General features: G+C 42.3%; 1 protein-coding gene across 2 annotated transcripts in view; it reads left to right on the top strand.

Moving 5' to 3' along the window:
* The first annotated feature begins 13097 nt into the window (after window positions 1-13097).
* Window positions 13098-19672, top strand: part of ARMC2 (armadillo repeat containing 2) — a 120097-nt gene continuing 113522 nt past the window's right edge. The window contains exon 1 of one of the 2 annotated variants that reach the window (XM_043510776.1): window positions 13098-13198. The gene's annotated coding sequence lies outside the window, so the exon portion shown is untranslated. Of the gene's footprint in view, window positions 13199-13508; window positions 15152-19672 lie in introns of those variants that run through there. The other variant, XM_043510777.1, reaches the window with a different exon arrangement.

The raw sequence follows: 19672 nt of genomic DNA on the forward strand, positions 1-19672 counted from the left end.
ATAAATTTGTTAGTCTCTAAGGTGCCACAAGTACTCCTTTTCTCTTTGCGAATACAGACTAACACGGCTGCTACTCTGAAACCTGTCATTTCTGGATTTGTGTGCCAAGCCTGCTCCAGTCTTCTAGTACAGGGATACCAGAATAAAAGCTGCATTGACACTGCATATGGTGATTTCACTCCAGAAGGTTGCAACGCTGGATTGGCTACTCATCAGTGGGAAATCATTCTGGAGTTGCAAAATCAACAGTAGGGATGATGTCATGCAAGTGTGTGAAGTTATTAATCATCTCCTGCTACTCACGACTGTGACTTTCGGCAATGTGCAGGATGTAGAGGATGGATTTGCAGCAATGGGGTTCCTGATCTGTGCTGAGGCAATAGACAGTATGCATATCCCTATTTTGACCCCAGCTCACCTTGCCACAGAATACATCAACATAAAGGCCTATTTTTCCATGGTTATGCAAGTATTGGTGGATCACTGGGGATGCTTCACTGTGAGTTGATCAGGGAAGATGTGTGATGCTTGCATCTTTAAGAACACAGGACTGTTCAGAAAGCTGCAAGCAAGGGACATTCTTTCCAAACCAGTGGATTACTATTTGCAATATTGAAATGCCAGTAGTGATTCTGGGGGATCCAGCCTACCCCTTATTCCCATGGTTCATGAAGGTGCCCTAGCCACCTCGACAGCACCCAGGAAAGATTCAACTACTGGCTCATCAGGTGCAGAATGACAGTTGAATGTGCTTTTTGTAGATTGAAGGGATGCTGGTCCCAAAGCTATGAATATTGTTGCTTGCTGCATGTTTATGAGCACTGTGTGTTTTCAGTACCGCTTTGCATTCTTCAATATGTGGTGTTATGAACTAATAAAGATAATTTTATTTTTCAAAAATAGAAATTTATTGCATGGCAAAAACAGTGCAGACAAACAATGGCAAAAAAAAAAAAGGCCACAAACAAGTAAATACAAATTTTAAACATAAATAAATGGAATGAGACTTTGCTGCCGTTATAATTTCAAACCTTTCTGTTCATTTCAGTGCACAAATGTAGTCTGTTATGACTACACACACACTCCTACTGTGGTTCTCAGAGGTCAGGGTATATGAAGCTGTGGTTTTCCTTGTTGTCCCCCAGTATAGAGTGGTAAAGATAAAGATGCGTTCCCCATGATGCTATGGTGAATGGTGAGGGGTGTAGGCAGCTGATACAGTAGAGTTCTTCAAGAACTGCAAATGGTGGAGAATCTGGGATTTTTGGACCTGTAGGTCAACCACGTTCTGCAGGATTTGTGTTTAATGCCTGAGAAGCCCTATTACATCCTGGTGCATCTCCCTCTCCTTTTCCTGCTGGAATTCCTGGGCCTTTTTCCTGTCTGCTCTTTCCTTCTCCATGCTATCTGCCATAATCACCCTCTAGGACCTTTGTTCATGATCTGATACAGCACTGGCCTGAAGGATCTTGCTGAACATGTCCTCCCTGACCCTCTTCTTTCTCTTCCTCCTCTGGATCAGGTGTTCTGTGGATGTGGAGGAGGCACCCCTGAAGGCTGCAATGGAAGCAGCTGCTGATAAAAAGACAGAGGTGTAATTGGATGTATAGTAGGGTGACCAGATGTCCAGATTTTATAGGGACAGTCCTGATATTTGGGTATTTTTCTTATATAGGCTCCCATTACCCCCCCAACCCGTCCCGATTTTTCACACTTGCTGTCTGGTAACCCTAATTTATAGTCACAATGGAAAGGGAAAGATAAGTTTCAAAACTCCCTTGCATCCCCATAAAAACTTTTAATAAGATATGCTTTTTTACAGTTTGGTTTTTCAGCTTCTTTGCACAGCACTGCTCTCCAGCCCCAGGCATGATGAGTATCATTGCTGGGAGAAAAGAAGTACTTGTGGCACCTTAGAGACTAACAAATGGATTTGAGCATAAGTTTTTGTGAGCTACAGCTCACTTCATCAGATGCATTCAGTGGAAAATATAGTGGGGAGATTTATATACATAGAGAACATGACACAATGGGTGTTACCATACACACTGTAACAAGAGTGATCATATAAGGTGAGTATTACCACAGGAGAGCTGGGGGGGGGAAACCTTTTGTAGTGATAATCAAGGTGGGTCATTTCCAGCATTTGACAAAAACGTCTGAGGAACAGTGGCGGGGATGGGGCATAAACATGGGGAAATAGTATTACTTTGTGTAATGACCCATCCACTCCCAGTCTCTATTCAAGCCTAAGTTAATTGTATCCAGTTTGCAAATTAATTCCAATTCAGCAGTCTCTTGTTGGAGTCTGTTTTTGAAGTATTTTTGTTGAAGTATTGCCACTTTTAGGTCTGTAATCGAGTGACCAGAGAGACTGAAGTGTTCTCCAACTGGTTTTTGAATGTTATAATTCTTGGTATATATATCATATTGGTAATATCTACCAATGTGATATATGCCATCATGTACCAGCAATGCCCCTCTGCCACGTACATTGGTCATACTGGACAGTCTCTACATTAAAGAATAAATGGACACAAATCAGATGTCAAGAATTATAACATTCTTTATAATGGGGGATCCAATGGACATAGTGTACTTAGATTTCCAGAAAGCCTTTGACAAGGTCCCTCACCAAAGGCTCTTATGTAAATTAAGTTGTCACGGGATAAGAGGGAAGATCCTTTCATGGATTGAGAACTGGTTAAAAGACAGGGAACCAAGGGTATGAATAAATGTTAAATTTTCAGAATGGAGAGGGGTAACTAGTGGTGTTCCTCAAGGGTCAGTCCTAGGACTAATTCTATTCAACTTATTCGTAAATGATCCGGAGAAAGGGATAAACAGTGAGGTGGCAGAGTTTGCAGATGATACTAAACTGCTCAAGATAGCTAAGACCAAAGTAGATTGTGAAGAACTTCAAAAAGATCTCACAAAACTAAGTGATTGGGCAACAAAATGGCAAATGAAATTTAATGTGGATAAATGTAAAGTAATGCACATTGGAAAAAGTAACCCCAACTATACATACAATATGATGGGGGATAATTTAGCTACAACTAATCAGGAGAAAGATCTTGGCGTCATCGTGGATAGTTCTCTGAAGACGTCCACACAGTGTGCAGTGGCAGTCAAAAAAGCAAACAGGATGTTAGGAATCATTAAAAAAGGGATAGAGAATAAGACAGAGAATATCTTATTGCCCTTATATAAATTCATGGTATGCCCACATCTTGAATACTGCATACAGATGTGGTCCCCTCATCTCAAAGAAGATATACTGGCATTAGAAAAGGTTCAAAAAAGGGCAACTAAAATGATTAGGGGTTTGGAATGGGTCCCATATGAAGAGAGATTAAAGAGCCTAGGACTTTTCAGCTTGGAAAAGAGGAGACTAAGGGGCGATATGATAGAGGTATATAAAATCATGAGTGGTGTGGAAAAAGTGAATAAGGAAAAATTATTTACTTGTTCCCATAATATAATAACTAGGGGCCACCAAATGAAATTAATGGGCAGCAGGTTTAAAACAAATAAAAGGAAGTTCTTCTTTACACAGCGCACAGTCAACCTGTGGAACTCCTTGCCTGAGGAGGTTGAGAAAGCTAGGACTATAACAGGGTTTAAAAGAGAACTGGATAAATTCACGGAGGCTGACTCCATTAATGGCTATTAGCCAAGATGGGTAAGGAATGGTGTCCCTAGCCTCTGTTTGTCATAGGGTGGAGACGGATGGTAGGAGAGAGATCACTTGATCATTACCTGTTAGGTTCACTCCCTCTGGGGCACCTGGCATTGGCCATTGTCAGTAGACAGGATACTGGTCTGGATGGACCTTTGGTCTGATCCAGTATGGCCATTCTTATGTTCTCATCTGCAAACTTTATCTGCAATGTTTTATGTTTTTTTAAAGAAATTGATAAACATGTTAAATAGCGTAGGGCCAAGACTTGATCCCTGTGGAACCCTACTGAAAACAGATCCACTCAATGACAATTCCCCATTTACAGGTACATTTTGAGACCTATGAGTTAGCCAGTTTTTAATCCATTTTATGTTTGCTGTGTTAATTTTATATCATTCTTGTTTTTTTAATCAAAATGTTGTATGGTACCAACATAAACATTTTACAGAAGACTAAGCATATTATATCAACACTATTACCTTTATCAATTAAAAATCAAGTTAGTTTTACAGGATGTATTTTCCATAAACCCATGTTGATTTGCATTTATTTCAATACCCTTCTTTAGTTTGTTATTAATTGAGTCCTGCATCAGCCACTCCATTATCTTGCCTGGAATTGATGTCAGGCTGACAGGCTTATAGCTAGCTTGGTCATCCCGTCTACCCTTTTGACAGAACTTTAGCTTTCTTCCAGCATTCTGGATCTTCCCTAGTGCTGTATGACTTATTGAGAATCAACATTAACAGTCCAGCAAACTTCTCAGCCAGCTTGTTAAAAACTTTTGGATGCAAGTTATCTGGATGTGCTGAATTAAAAATGTCTTTTAGTAGCTTCTGTTTAACAACCTCCAAAGATACTAGTGGAATGGACTGTTATCATCATGATATGATGAGACTACATCATGTTTTTCCCCCCAATACAAAACAAAAATATTTATTGAACACTTCTGCCTTTTTTGCATTATTATTGATAGTTCTCCCATTTCCAGCCTGTAATGGACCAATACCATTGTCAAGATTCATTTGTTCCTAGTATATTTTTAAAACTCCTTATTATCCTTAACTCTGCTGGCCACAGATTTCTCCTTGTCTCTCTTTGCTTCCCTTATTATTTTTCTACAATTCCTAACTTCTAATTTATATTCATTACTATCAACTTCCCCTTTCTTCAATTATTTATTTATTTATTTATTTATTTTTACAGATGCCTTCACTTCCTCTCTAAATCAGTTCAATTTTTTTAACCAGCAAAGCCTTCTTCCTCAATTGCTTTTTAGGAATCTCTGGGTATGTTTTCACTAGCAACTTTAAAGTGCTGCTGCAGCAGCGCTTTAATGTGGCTGTGTAGTTGCGGCACCAGTGCTGGGAAAGAGGTCTCCCAGCGCTGTAAAAAAACCACCCCAACAAGGGAAGTAGCTACACCACTGGGAGCACGGTTTGTTTTTTCACACCCTTGAGCAAGAAAATTGCAGCGCTGTAAAGTGGCAGCGTAGACAAAGCCTAATAAGGGGTTCTTAAATGATCCTCAATTATCATTCACATTTTTCTGATTAAATTCTTCCTTCCAGCTGATTTGGCTCATAATTGTTTTTAGCTTTGTGAACTTGGCCCTATTAAAGCACCAAGTGTATATTATTGGTGTGGACTTTAGTCTGCTCAGACATTATATATGTGATCAGGTCATGATACATGATACAAATACATGAGAAGTAAGAGGAAGACCAAGGATATGGTAGGTCTATTACTCAATGAGGAGGGAAAGACAATAGGAGAAAAGCAGCAATGGCCAAAGTGTTAAATGCCTTTTTTGTTTCAGTTTTCACCAAACAAGTTAGCAGTGATTGGACAACTAACATAGTGAACATCAGTGTAAACTGGGTAGGAGAAACTGGAGAAAGCCCAGAAGAGACAAAACAAAAATGATTAAAGATCGAGAAAACGACCTATGAGGAAAGACTGAAAAAAATGGATTTGTTTAATCTGGAGAAGAGAAGACTGAGGGAGGGCATGATAATAGTTCTTCAAGTATACAAAAGGTTGTTATAAAGAGGAGGGTGATAAATTGTTCTCCTCAGCCACTGAGGCTAGGCGAAGAAGTAATGGGTTTACATTGCATCAAGGGAGATTAAGGTTAGACATTAGGAAAAACTTCCTAACTATAAGGGCAGTTAAGCACTGGAACAAATTACTTAGGGAGCTTGTGGAATCTCTGTCATTGGAGGTTTTTAAGAACAGGTTAGACAAATACCTGTAAGGCATGGTCTAGATCAGTGTTTCTCAACTTTTTTTGATACCAGGGACTGACTTGCTGCCTTCCTAAACTGTGTCAGGGAGCCAACCATTGAGAAACACTGGGACCCCACACCTATCCAACCCCTCCCCCCCAGTTCCCTGTCCCCTGACCCCTATACACACCTCCGCCCCCGGAGAAGCCCCTTGGGACTCCCACGCTTATCCAACCCCCCCATTCCCATCCTCTGACCACCACCCCCAGATCCTCCTCCCCATGCAACCACCCCCTGCTCCCTGTCCCCTGACGGCCCCCCGGGACCCTCTGCCCCTTATACAACCCCTCGGCCCCCTTACCATACTGCTCAGAGCAGCACGTCTGGCCACCCAGAGCACCGCCAGGGTGGAGCCAGACAAGCTGCTGTGCTGCCCTGCAGGAGCTCGCACTGCAGCGTGGCTGCAGGGGAAGGGAATCAGCAGGGGAGGGGCTGGGAGCTCAAGGGCTGGGCAGGACGGTCCCACGGGCCGGATGTGGCCCGCGGGCCATAGTTTGCCCACCTCTGTGTTAGGTCAAGGTCTAATATATAAGAAGTAATGGGTTTATATTGCATCAAGAGAGATTAAGGTTAGACATTAGGAAAAACTTCCTAACTATAAGGGCAGTTAAGCACTGGAACAAATTACTTAGGGAGCTTGTGGAATCTCTGTCATTGGAGGTTTTTAAGAACAGGTTAGACAAATACCTGTAAGGCATGGTCTAGATCAGTGTTTCTCAACTTTTTTGATACCAGGGACTGACTTGCTGCCTTCCTAAACTGTGTCAGGGAGCCAACCATTGAGAAACACTGGGACCCCACACCTATCCAACCCCTCCACACCACCTAATCACACTAGGGGACAGGATGACCACTTCCTTACGCATCTATCTATAGAAAAAAAAAGATGTGTGATCATGAGGGACATATGTCACTCGAATTGTCCCTCATGATCACACATCTTTTTTTTCCTATAGATAGATGCGTAAGGAAGTGGTCATCCTGTCCCCTAGTGTGATTAGGTGGTGTGCAGCAGACATCAACTAGTACCCCATCTTGTGCTTTATCCATTATACATTGATCCCTAACATTCAACATCAATAACTTCTGAGTTATCAGTGATTCAGAAACAGGTAATGCCATTTTTAACATAGAGTGCCACTCCCCCTCCCCTTTTGCCCACTTGATCCTGCCTAAATAGGTTATAACCATAGATTTTAACATTCCAATTGTGAGAATCATTCCATTGGGTTTCAGTAATAGCAACTAGATTGAATTTATGTTTATCAGTGAGCAATTCCAATTCTTATTGTTTATTACCCAGGCTCTTAGATTTGATGTAGAGGCAATTAAAGAATTTCTACTCTTTAGGTCCTTCGGTTCCTGGATTAATTTTGTTCTCAACATCTCAATTTTGTGGTGAGTATTCATATCGTCCCTCTTTTACTCTCCCCTTTTGCTATTAGTTTAACTGCCTCCTGACTACTCTAGACAGCCTGTTCCCAAGGAGATTGTTCTCCCTTCTACTGAGGTGGAGGCCATCTATATAGCCCCTCTCCCCATAGAGGGTGGACAAATGTTCCACAAAACCAAAGTCTACACCTCTTACCTACCTAGCAATTCACTTGCAGAATTTTCTGCCTTCTGTTTTCCTTTGCTCAAGGTGCAGGAAGGATCCCAAAGAACATAGCTTGGACATTCTTCTTCTTTGGCATGCTTCTGAAGTATTAGAGCTTCCCAAAAAAAGCTTACAAAATCTTTATTGTCATGAATTGCTTCATCTTCCTCTGTAATGCAGCTGCAACTGAGGTAAAACATGGCGCTAATTTAACAGCACATGCAGCAAGACTATACAGACTACCATAGGATTGGAAAACTTTGTCGACATTAGGTTTTTTAGCAAAAGTTTCACCTCGTTGCCAACACTCCTGCAGCTCCATTAGAGGTAGTTGTGATAGGTTGCAACAGTAGGAACCCTTGTCTAGGCAAGGCTCCTGTGGCAATTAGTGTTTTTAGCTGTGTGTCGCCAAAATCTGATCATAGCAAGTATGTGTGGCATGGTGTTAGAATCCCAAGAGATCATTGATAAAAAATGTTCAGGACCTAAGTTCTAAGCCTAAAAAAGATGGCACTTCCATGAGCATGGTATACGTTAGCACAGTAATGGGACATTGGTTCAAAACTAAAAAAAAGGAGTACTTGTGGCACCTTAGAGACTAACCAATTTATTTGAGCATAAGCTTTTGTATTTGTTAGTCTCTAAGGTGCCACAAGTACTCCTTTTCTTTTTTGCAAATACAGACTAACACGGCTGCTACTCTGAAACCTGGTTTAATACTGACTCAGGAGAAATTACTCGTAACACTTCCTTGTAGAACATTGTTTTTTTCCTTGGTAATCCAAGTACTGACCTTCCCCAGTCCTAACCAATTTATGGGGTTGATACTCTCATCCTAAACTAGATTTTTCAGGAGCTAAACAGACGAAGAAAGGAGTTTGTCTTTCACCTGGCATGCCTGAGTTAAAGCAGACTCGAGGCCTTCTTTCTAATCCAGCAAACAAGCAGGGCCTTCAGTCCAATTATTATAGGGAAGGATAGGAAGGACTTTGGCCTACTGAGGACCCCTAAGACTGTGTTCTTTTTCAGAGCAAAGGGTGTAATGAATTTTGAAACCACCAGAAAACTCCTGAGTGGGGGTTGAAGTACTTCTGCCAGAGCCCATGTTGCAGTTGGGATGATCTTTGGTAAATTTATTAGTATGTGTGTAGGTTCTTTTATTGTTTTTAATACCTTTTCTCTGTAATGCTTCTACCTTAAGAATAAAATGTGCTTGCTTAGAAAGAGCTGTGTGTAACTTATAACTGTGGGCAATCATACTGTTATTAGTACCTATAAAGAAAGCAAGGAGGCATGATTAGGCAGACTCTTTCTGGAATAACACAGTGAAGGCAGGAAATTGGTCAGCCAAAATATACCCCAGGGAGAAGAGAGACGTAGCATCCAATCCGTGATCCACAAACATGGTCCATGATTAACTGCATATTTGCAGGGCTCTAGATATAAAATTTGGATCCACATCCATCCATGATCCACATCCGTGGAAATCCATATAAAGCAGACATCTACAGCTTTGCAGAGCTCTAGTTGTGTTCCCATTTCTTTGTTAAAGAAAGTGAAGAGCAAGCCCTGGTCAAAGAAAACCTTACTCATTATATTGTATGTGTGAATTATAGGTCAGTTCCTTACTCACTGTTCTGGGGCAATATTCTAGATAAGTATCAGTATGTATTCAGATAGGACTCAACCTAGAGACCGTCCCTTTCAGAGTCATAAGTGATCTAATCACCATGACAGATAACACAGGCCTCTCTTTGTTACATATTTGGGAAATTTTTAACAGGGGTTCTGGAACAATTTTTACAATGGGGTAGCTGAGGGCCATTGAACCAAACTGTTAACCCTGTACACAAACTACTTCAAGCCTCGGGGTGCTGTAGCATCCCCTGCACTCCTAGTTCCAGCATCTATGGTTTTTAATACTGCAAACCATCAAATTACCCATCTGGGTGAGAGGTTAAGTATAACTGGGAGTCACTGAACTGGTTCTAATTGCCTCTGGCAAAATGATTCCAATAATCATGAGATGGATTTTCAGCGGCAGAGATCAACCATGTGAGAGGGAGTGTGCCCAGGATCTGATAGGTATGGTCAGGGTTATAATTCCTACGCTGCTGAGACCAAGGTGTGTGTGTACATGTATTTATATAAAATATCTCTCCCCAGATTCCTGAGAGGGATTTGCATAGACTGGACCTGGTATGACTGAATGACATGGAAATACCTAAGACAATATTCCGTATGAAAGACTGAGATGGCCAGGAGATATGCCAACATTTCCAATTTTTGATGGCAAGATGATGAAAATAACCAGTGATTCAAAAGCTGACCATTGACAGGGATGACAGAATAAACTGGTTTTGTGGAGTCTTGTCTGTCTGCATCTCATCTCCATAGCCATCACTTGGGTTAGTCCCAAACTTACTTCTGGCACCTTAGAGACTAACAAATTTATTTGAGCATAAGCTTTCGTAAGCTACAGCTCACTTCATCGGATGCATTCGGTGGAAAATACAGTGGGGAGATTTATATACACACACAGAGAACATGAAACAATGGGTTTTATCATACACACTGTAAGGAGAGTGATCACTTAAGATGAGCCATCATCAGCAGGAGGGGGGGGAAGGAGGAAAACCTTTCATGGTGACGAGCAAGGTGGGCCATTTCCAGCAGTTAATTAGATCATCTGAGGAACAGTGGGGGGTGGGGTGGGGGGGAGAAATAACATGGGGAAATAGTTTTACTTTGTGTAATGACTCATCCATTCCCAGTCTCTATTCAAGCCTAAGTTAATTGTATCCAGTTTGCAAATTAATTCCAATTCAGCAGTCTCTCGTTGGAGTCTGTTTTTTAAGTTTTTTTGTTGAAGGATAGCCACTCTCAAGTCTGTAATTGAGTGACCGCAGAGATTGAAGTGTTCTCCGACTGGTTTTTGAATGTTACAATTCTTGACGTCTGATTTGTGTCCATTTATTCTTTTACGTAGAGACTGTCCAGTTTGGCCAATGTACATGGCAGAGGGGCATTACTGGCACATGATGGCATATATCACATTGGTAGATGTGCAGGTGAACGAGCCTCTGATAGTGTGGCTGATGTGATTAGGCCCTATGATGGTGTCCCCTGAATAGATATGTGGACAGAGTTGTCAACAGGCTTTGTTGCAAGGATAGGTTCCTGGTTAGTGGTTCTGTTGTGTGGTTGCTGGTAGGTTACCAAAAGAAACTACACCATTTGCTCAAGAAACTCCCTGAAAAAGCACAAGAATAAATCCGCACAGACACACCCCTGGAACCCCGACCTGGGGTATTCTGTCTGCTACCCAAGATCCATAAATCTGGAAATCCTGGATGCCCCATCATCTCAGGCATTGGCACCCTGACAGCAGGATTGTTTGGCTATGTAGACTCCCTCCTCAAGTCCTACGCTACCAGCACTCCCAGCTATCTTCGAGACACCATTGACTTCCTGAGGAAACTACAATCCGTGGGTGATCTTCCTAAAAACACCATCCTAGCCACTATGGATGCAGAAGCCCTCTACACCAACATTCCACACAAAGATGAACTACAAGCCATCAGGAACAGTATCCCCGATAATGTCGCGGCTTACCTGGTGGCTGAACTTTGTGACTTTGTCCTCACCCATAACTATTTCACATTTGGGGACAATGTATACCTTCAAATCAGCGGCACTGCGATGGGTACCCGCATGGTCCCACAGTATGCCAACATTTTTATGGCTGACTTAGAACAACGCTTCCTCAGCTCTCGTCCCCTAATGCCCCTACTCTACTTGCGCTACATTGATGATATCTTCATCATCTGGACCCATGGAAAAGAAGCCCTTGAGGAATTCCACAATGATTTCAACAATTTCCATCCCACCATCAACCTCAGCCTGGACCAGTCCACACAAGAGATCCACTTCCTAGACACTACGGTGCTAATAAGCGATGGTCACATAAACACCACCCTATATCGGAAACCTTCTGACTGCTATTCCTACCTACATGCCTCTAGCTTTCATCCAGATCACACCACATGATCCATTGTCTACAGCCAAGCTCTACGATATAACCGCATTTGCTCCAACCCCTCAGATAGAGACAAACACCTACAAGATCGCTATCATGCATTCTTACAACTACAATACTTACCTGCTGATGTGAAGAAACAGATTGACAGAGCCAGAAGAGGATCCAGAAGTCACCTACTACAGGACACGCCCAACAAGAAAATAACAGAACGCCACTAGCCATCACCTTCAGCCCCCAACTAAAACCTCTCCAATGCATCATCAAGGATCTACAACCTATCCTGAAGGATGACCGATCACTCTCACCGATCTTGGGAGACAGGCCAGTCGTTGCTTACAGACAGCCCCCCAACCTGAAGCAAATACTCACCAGCAACCACACACCACACAACAGAACCACTAACCCGGAACCTATCTTTGCAACAAAGCCCATTGCCAACTCTGTCCACATATCTATTCAGGGGACACCATCACAGGGCCTAATCACATCAGCCACACTATCAGAGGCTCGTTCACCTGAAAGGAGACTGGGAGTGGATGGGTCATTACATAAAGTAAAACTATTTCCCCATGTTATTTCTCCCCCACCCCACCCCACTGTTCCTTGTTAACTGCTGGAAGTGGCCCACCTTGATTATCACTACAAAAGGTTTTCCTCCCCCCCCCCCTTCCTGCTGGTAATAGCTCATCTTAAGAGATCACTCTCCTTACAGTGTGTATGATTAAACCCATAGTTTCATGTTCTCTGTGTGTGTATATAAATCTCTCCACTGTATTTTGCACCGAATGCATCCGATGAAGTGAGCTGTAGCTCACAAAAGCTTATGCTCAAATAAATTTGTTAGTCTCTAAGGTGCCACAAGTACTCCTTTGCTTTTTGCGAATACAGACTAACAGGGCTGCTACTCTGAAACTTACCTCTGTTTGACACAAAGGTCCCTGGACTCCCTTTCACTTTTAGTGTTGAAAATGATCTGAAATTATGAAACTGAGGTTACCGGCACCTTTATCCTAACTAAAGGAAACAACCCTGAGTTTCCTTCCCAAATACATTCAGTGACCCTCATTTTGGGCCTTTGTCACACAGCACGTTCCACATGACAGCCACGGTGGTCGATAGGTCGGCACAAAAAGTATCTGCTTGGGGCTATTGTGGGGGGTAAATTTCCTTCCACCCCAATCCTGGGGGCAGGCAGAAAGGTTATTGTACAACTCCTCAGCACCTGCTCCCTGCTCCCCCCCCCCCCCAACTTGTGGGGCCGGCGGCTGGGAGGTGAAAGGCAGCAGGCAGCACTAGGCTATTTGCCTGCGGCGCATCTCTGCCGCCAGTTTCCCTAATCCAGTCCCCCGGCACGAGCCCCACCCCGTTCTCCGAAGACAGCGTGGGACGCCGCACCTCTGCGCATGCGCTCGCTGCTGTCTACGCATGCTCGCTGGCGATGTGGGTCCGGCCGGCCGGCTTGTTTGGAGACGTCCGCTCTTCGACGGAGCCGAGGGTGGGGGGGGAAATCGTCGCGTAGCTGTCAACGGCGGCAGGAAGGGGGACCGGCCGCTGCGGGGACCCGCGTCACACAGACCCGCCGACAAGGTGCCTCCTCACAGCCCGAAAGGGACGGGCCCGCTCTGTGTACGGTTGCCATGGAAACGGGCCGCCCGCGCCTCACCGCTCATCCCGGCGTCAGGCCTGCTGCGTCCCCCCCCCCCCACGCGCACGCGCGCGCGCGCGCCGGGGCGGGAGCTCATGGAGGCTTCCTGCCCCTCCCCCCACCTTCCCCACGCCGGGGCATGGCGAGCATGTCGTCACCTACCTTGAGGTCTGGGATGTTGTTGTTTATTCTTCCCCTAGTTATGTAATTTGTATTGATATAGCCAGGTAGAAAATCTACCCCCCCCCCCGCCTCATCTGTGTGTGATAGTAACAGGGAAGGAAGGACACAAAGGCATGCAAACGGAAAGAAAATGGCCCATCCAAACAAAGTTTACCCGTATACAAGGAAGGGCAGGTAGGGTTTGGTCTAGAGCAAACATTTAATAAAGTTCTGTGCTGACTAGTTTACAGTGTGAAGACAAGATCAGGGAGCATAAGCTTACTGTGGCGTATGGGTATGTTTTTTAGAAGTGATTAGATAGAGGAACCTTCTGTGTTTAAAAGTAATCTGAAAAAAACCCAACCCGCTTATTTTGCTGGTAATTTTTAAATTTTCTCTAAAGAGTCAGGTCACCTCTTACTCCGCAGGTGCTGGTTATATTGGGGTCTTCATCTTGGTCAAAATTTTAATTGACTTTGCTAGGAGTTGTGTTATGTTAATTAAGGACTGTAGGATCAGCTCCTTTTGCCACTGTTCATTCTATTTTTATTGCATGAAATTGAAAAAATTGTTTTGGAGACACTCTCTCTACTTGAAAGGAGACACAAAAGGAGCAGTTGGGAAAGAAGCATGACAACAAAGGAAGTAGGAGGAAGTAAAGGATATGAGAGCAGTGATGTGGGAGAAGTGAGGTTTTGCTTCAGAGCTTAGAAAGATCAAAGAAGGCATCTCCCAGTCTCTTCTGCTGTTCACTTCTATTCATAAATAAATACAAAGGTATAGAAGTTACCAGCTTGCATCTTGCTAAATGTTTAATGAAATACTGGGCAAAATATACTTTTTCTTCAATATGTTAGTGGAACAGTTCAGTGGTTCTCAACATATGGGCCACGACCCAATCTGCACAGAGCTGTGGTCCATGTGACATCCTCAGGGACATACTGATAGTACTGGATATGGCCCAAAAGGGTAAATAGGTTGAGAACCACTCATGGAGCAAAGAACGAATTCATGAGGCTGAAGTTGGCTGCTTATTTGTGGTACCAGCTCCTTATTCATGGTTTCCAGTTCCTTGTTCAAAGGCCAAAATTATTTAAAAATATATCAATGTAGGATTAAATTTTTAGAAATTTTATCAAATTCATTTGATTGAATGTGACAAATTTAAATGACTAATTATGTAATTGAGACAAGGTGGGTGAGGCAGTATCTTTTATTGGATCAATTTCTGTTGGTGAGAGAGACAAATGACTGGTCCATGTGGGTGTCGGAGTGTTCTGAAGGAGATGAGACAAGTAACTCCCTGACCTGAAGCTTTGTTCTGGTGAAATATGCTGCCACGTGAAGCTCCCACCCCACTTCTGTACTGTAAATGGTGACTGAATAAATTGGATTTTGACTGGCTTTATGACATGACAAAATAAGTCTCGGGTCACCCAAAGTGATATGTCCCTTAAACCGTTACTCTGTTATGAAGTAGTTGAAACATGGAACTCCTTTACTTGAAACTTTGGGCTGGTCTACACTAAAGCTGTAAGTCGACCTAAGTTACGCTACTTCAGTTACAGTGGTTTCTATGCCGGGAGACACACTTCCGCTGACTTACCTTCTACCTCTTGGGGAGATGGAGTACAGATGTCAATGGGAGAGTGCTCAGCCATCAACTTAGCTTGTCTTCACCAGACCTGCTAAATCGATACCACTGCATTAATCACAGCAGTGCTGATTTAACCGTAAGTATAGACAAGCCCTTTATCTTTATGGAAAAGCATTGCCCATTTCACCAGCCCTCCTCCACCCACCTCCAAACACATCCACTCCCTTTATCAGGGTAAAAGGAGTGGCAAACTGATGTTTCAGAGGGTGGAACCTATGCTTACAGGTCCAGGGATTTGGTGAGTGTTGTGTTTGTTCCATCTCCTGTCTGTTTGTTCTCTGTGAGGGTGGTGTGATTGAGTTGTGGGCTCCAGAACTGGCCAGGTTAGGCAGGTCTGTTTGTGTCTCAGTGTGGGCCTTGTCACTGAGACCCTTGTGTCTTTGAACAAAACTTGTATTTGATGTTTCTGAGGTGGTCATTCTCTCCTTGTTTGCAAGAGAGGGGGCTGAGCATTGAGGCTTAGTGTGTAGGTAAGTTGTCAGATGAACAGAAGTGGCAAACCAGATGAGTTTCAGTGGCAGTTTAGAGAGGAAGTGTGATTCTTGTTTTAGGTATGACTCTGCTCCAGGTAGAAGATATGCATGATGCTGTGACCTTTCTTGGATGTGTTATGTTGTCCTTTCTGCTGGAAGGCGGTAGATTTCTGTAGTGTGAAATCCAAGCTGGTGGCCACACTGGGAGGAGAAGATATGTAGTCTGGAAGCATAAATTGCAACACTGAAGGCATCTGAGAAAATGAACATTTCTTGAACAGGATTTTGGAAATCATTGTCACAGATGCAACATGGGGAAGGATCAGTGTTAAGGGAGGGAATTGAAGGGAGTAGAAATGAAAGGAATGAGCAGGTTATTTGTGACCAAGAAGGAAATAAGAACTGGGAGGCTCAACTTCACTAGGAGTATCAAATTTAGCAAGCCAATTACAAATAAACTGTCTCTGGAGAAATGAAGCAGAAAACTACAGGGGACACATCTGATGGATGTTCTTGAAGTGTGAAATAAGCAGCAACCAAGAGAGCTCATTATTAGGATGTCTGAAGAACTTCTCTTGGGACAATAGGACAGTGTGCTGTCTTCTTGGAGTGAAGATACAAGATGTAACTGCAGGATTAAACAGGATTATGAAGTCATCTAGCGAGTCTCAACTGATGATAATACTCATTGGAAGTAATGAGACAATGTCACATGCAACTACACAGATTATATGAAAAATCTCAAAAGGAAAAGGAGTACTTGTGGCACCTTAGAGACTAACAAATTTATTTAAACATAAGCTTTCGTGAGGTACAGCTCACTGCATGCATCCAATGAAGTGAGCTGTAGCTCACAAAAACTTATGCTCAAATAAATTTGTTAGTCTCTAAGGTGCCACAAGTACTCCTTTTTGTTTTGCGGATACAGATTAATATGGCTGCTACTCTGAAAAATCTCAGGCATTTTGGAAGGAAGTGGAAGAAAAGGAAAGTCCACTTGATCTTTTTTTGGAGATTTTATCAGTCCATTGAATTAGAGAAGGCAAAAAATACTGGAGGTGATCTTTTGGCTGCATGACTGGTGTGAGGCTGAAGGTTTTGGTTTTGTGTAACATTGGGCCCCATTGCAGTGGGAGAGGGGCCTGCATCTCACAGGTAGAGGCCTAACCTTCTCAGCTGGAGACTAGCTAGAATGGGTTGGATGGTGATAACACAAAGGAGGGTGCTGAGGGGGCAAATATGATATAAAACTCACACTCAAGATGTTATGAACAAATTTTAACTGATGTGGCAAAAAATGTGAAGAAAAGACACTTTTCAGTTGCTTGTATACTTATGCTTGAAGTCTGGGTAGCAAGTAAGAGCAATTAGAAATTCTCATTAATGGGGGGAAATATATAACTGGTATTACTGAAACCTGAAACGAAATGCCTCTTCCCCAGAAAAATCCTTCATCTGCCCTGTCTGTAACACTTTTCCATGTAACTCGAATATAGCATTAATTTTTAAAACATTGTTTCAAATATTGATTAGTTCAGTAGAAGTCATCAAAATCATTTGCATAAACCATAGAGTTCATTAAAGAAAAGTTGTTGTCATTTTAGGTACAAAGTTGTTGGAGATAATGCATAACTCTGGGAATCATTTTGTATGTTTCCACAGACATAGTCGGACTTGTGGGGGGCATTTCTATGGTGGAATTTTGGAATTAAAAAGAAAAGGAGATGGAGAGAGAGAGAGAGTTCTCCAAATTCCATTAAAGTGTACCAAGCCACATTAGTGTTGCCATGAGGCATGTACAGCAGCAAAGATACTAGCAGGTTCAACTAATTTTAGTATTGAGGAATAGGTTAGTATTTCTTTTAAGTAGTTTGTGGGCATTCTAGTGACGGTCACTGTTTTCTATATTTTAGAAGCCATTAGAAACCACTCAGAGCAGCAGTGTGCATTAAGCTAGACTTTGTATGTTTGTATATAGTTAATAAACATATTTGTTTGGGAGCCAACTATGTCCAACCAGTGTCTTCATTTTATTTTTGTTATGTAAAGAGCAAAACACACAACTTAAATAAAAACAAATGTCTGTATATCTAACACAAACAAATTTCAATAAATTTAGCCATTTTTCCTATTCTTAATTCATCTAACAAAATTCTTGTAGACTTCATTTGTAGTTATTGTATCTGTGAAAACATTACAGCTGGATTTGCAAGTTGATTGAATATTGCTTTTTTTCCCCCTCCCATGCGTATTGCATGTTAACTAACAATTCAAACAAACGATAAAACTGGGAGTAATATGTTTGTCAGACCAGAAATAAAGGAAAGTGGCATATCCTCATATCTTCATAATGTAAAACCATCATGGGGACGTATAACTTGGAGTGACCCAGTATGTATTTTGTCTCATACAGCCATTCAAAACCCATTTCCTTTTCAAGCCCTATGCACAATGTGGGATGGTGATGTGATATTGCAGTATATTGTTCAGGAACAAAGATTTGGATCAGGGAGTGACTTATCCCAGGTCCTTCAGAACAGTCTGGTGGGTCACAGGGACATGTCAGTTGGGTTGATCTGAGCAGTATTTTGTCATGTACAGACAGTCATAACTCAGCTCTTTATTTAATTAATAAGTAATTAGTAATTTAAAATTGTATCACATTAATTTGATGACATTTCTAAAAAAAACCCAAAAAACAAAAAAAACTTGCATGAATGTATTTTAAAATAATTTTGGCCTTTGAATAAGGAACTGGGAACCATGAGTACGGCCGTGGTACCACGAATAAGGAACCAACTTCAGCCTCGTGCAGAATTCTGATTTGGATGAAGATGGTAACCTGCTGAAAAATGAAAACTGATGTCTACAAAATCTGAACTGGGATATTGACTGACTTTTTAGACTTAGCGATTTTTGGAAGAAAGTCTGTTGTTCAGTGGCTCTGTAAGGGTACACGTGGGATCATTCTCTGACTTGCAGCTTTAGTTCATAATTCATTGTGTAATGTGTGAATGTTTGTTCTTACAAAAGTTAAAGTTTTTTGCTGCTTTTCCTTGGCTCTGGTTACAGACGTTTTCAGGCAAGCACCTCTTCTAGCTTGTTACAAGAGAACTTAATAAGACTGATAACTTATAGTGCTTGTTTTCTAAGTATATGGTTAAGAAAGTCTTCTCTTTACATGCTCTTTGTCTAGTTCCTGCTGTGGTAACATCACTGTGGTGTTCACTGAATCATCAGCTTTTGGGTGTTGAAATAGTGTTGTTTGATGAAGTTTTCTATGGTGTCTGGAAACTATTGTGTGTGACTCTGAAAGCATTGCAGCCTCTAAGTGTGGTGTAGAAAGAAAAGGAGTACTTGTGGCACCTTAGAGACTAACAAATTTATTAGAGCATAAGCTTTCGTGAGCTACAGCTCACTTCATCGGATGCATTTGGTGGAAAAAACAGAGGGGAGATTGATATACACACACACAGAGAACATGAAACAATGGGTTTATCATACACACTGTAAGGAGAGTGATCACTTAAGATAAGCCATCACCAGCCGGGGGGGGGGGGGAGGAGGAAAACCTTTCATGGTGACAAGCAAGGTAGGCTATTTCCAGCAGTTAACAAGAATATCTGAGGAACAGTGGGGGTTGGGGTGGGGGAGAAATACCATGGGGAAATAGTTTTACTTTGTGTAATGACTCATCCATTCCCAGTCTCTATTCAAGCCTAAATTAATTGTATCCAGTTTGCAAATAAATTCCAATTCAGCAGTCTCTCGTTGGAGTCTGTTTTTGAAGCTTTTTTGTTGAAGGATAGCCACTCTTAGGTCTGTAATCGAGTGACCAGAGAGATTGAAGTGTTCTCCAACTGGTTTTTGAATGTTATAATTCCTGACATCTGATTTGTGTCCATTCATTCTTTTACGTAGAGACTGTCCAGTTTGATCAATGTACATGGCAGAGGGGCATTGGTGGCACATGATGGCATATATCACATTGGTAGATGCGCAGGTGAACGAGCCTCTGATAGTGTGACTGATGTGATTAGGCCCTATGATGGTGTCCCCTGAATAGATATGTGGACAGAGTTGGCAACGGGCTTTGTTGCAAGGATAGGTTCCTGGGTTGGTGG

Source organism: Dermochelys coriacea, chromosome 3 (assembly GCF_009764565.3).
Source record: "Dermochelys coriacea isolate rDerCor1 chromosome 3, rDerCor1.pri.v4, whole genome shotgun sequence".
NCBI classification, from domain to species: Eukaryota; Metazoa; Chordata; order Testudines; family Dermochelyidae; genus Dermochelys; species Dermochelys coriacea.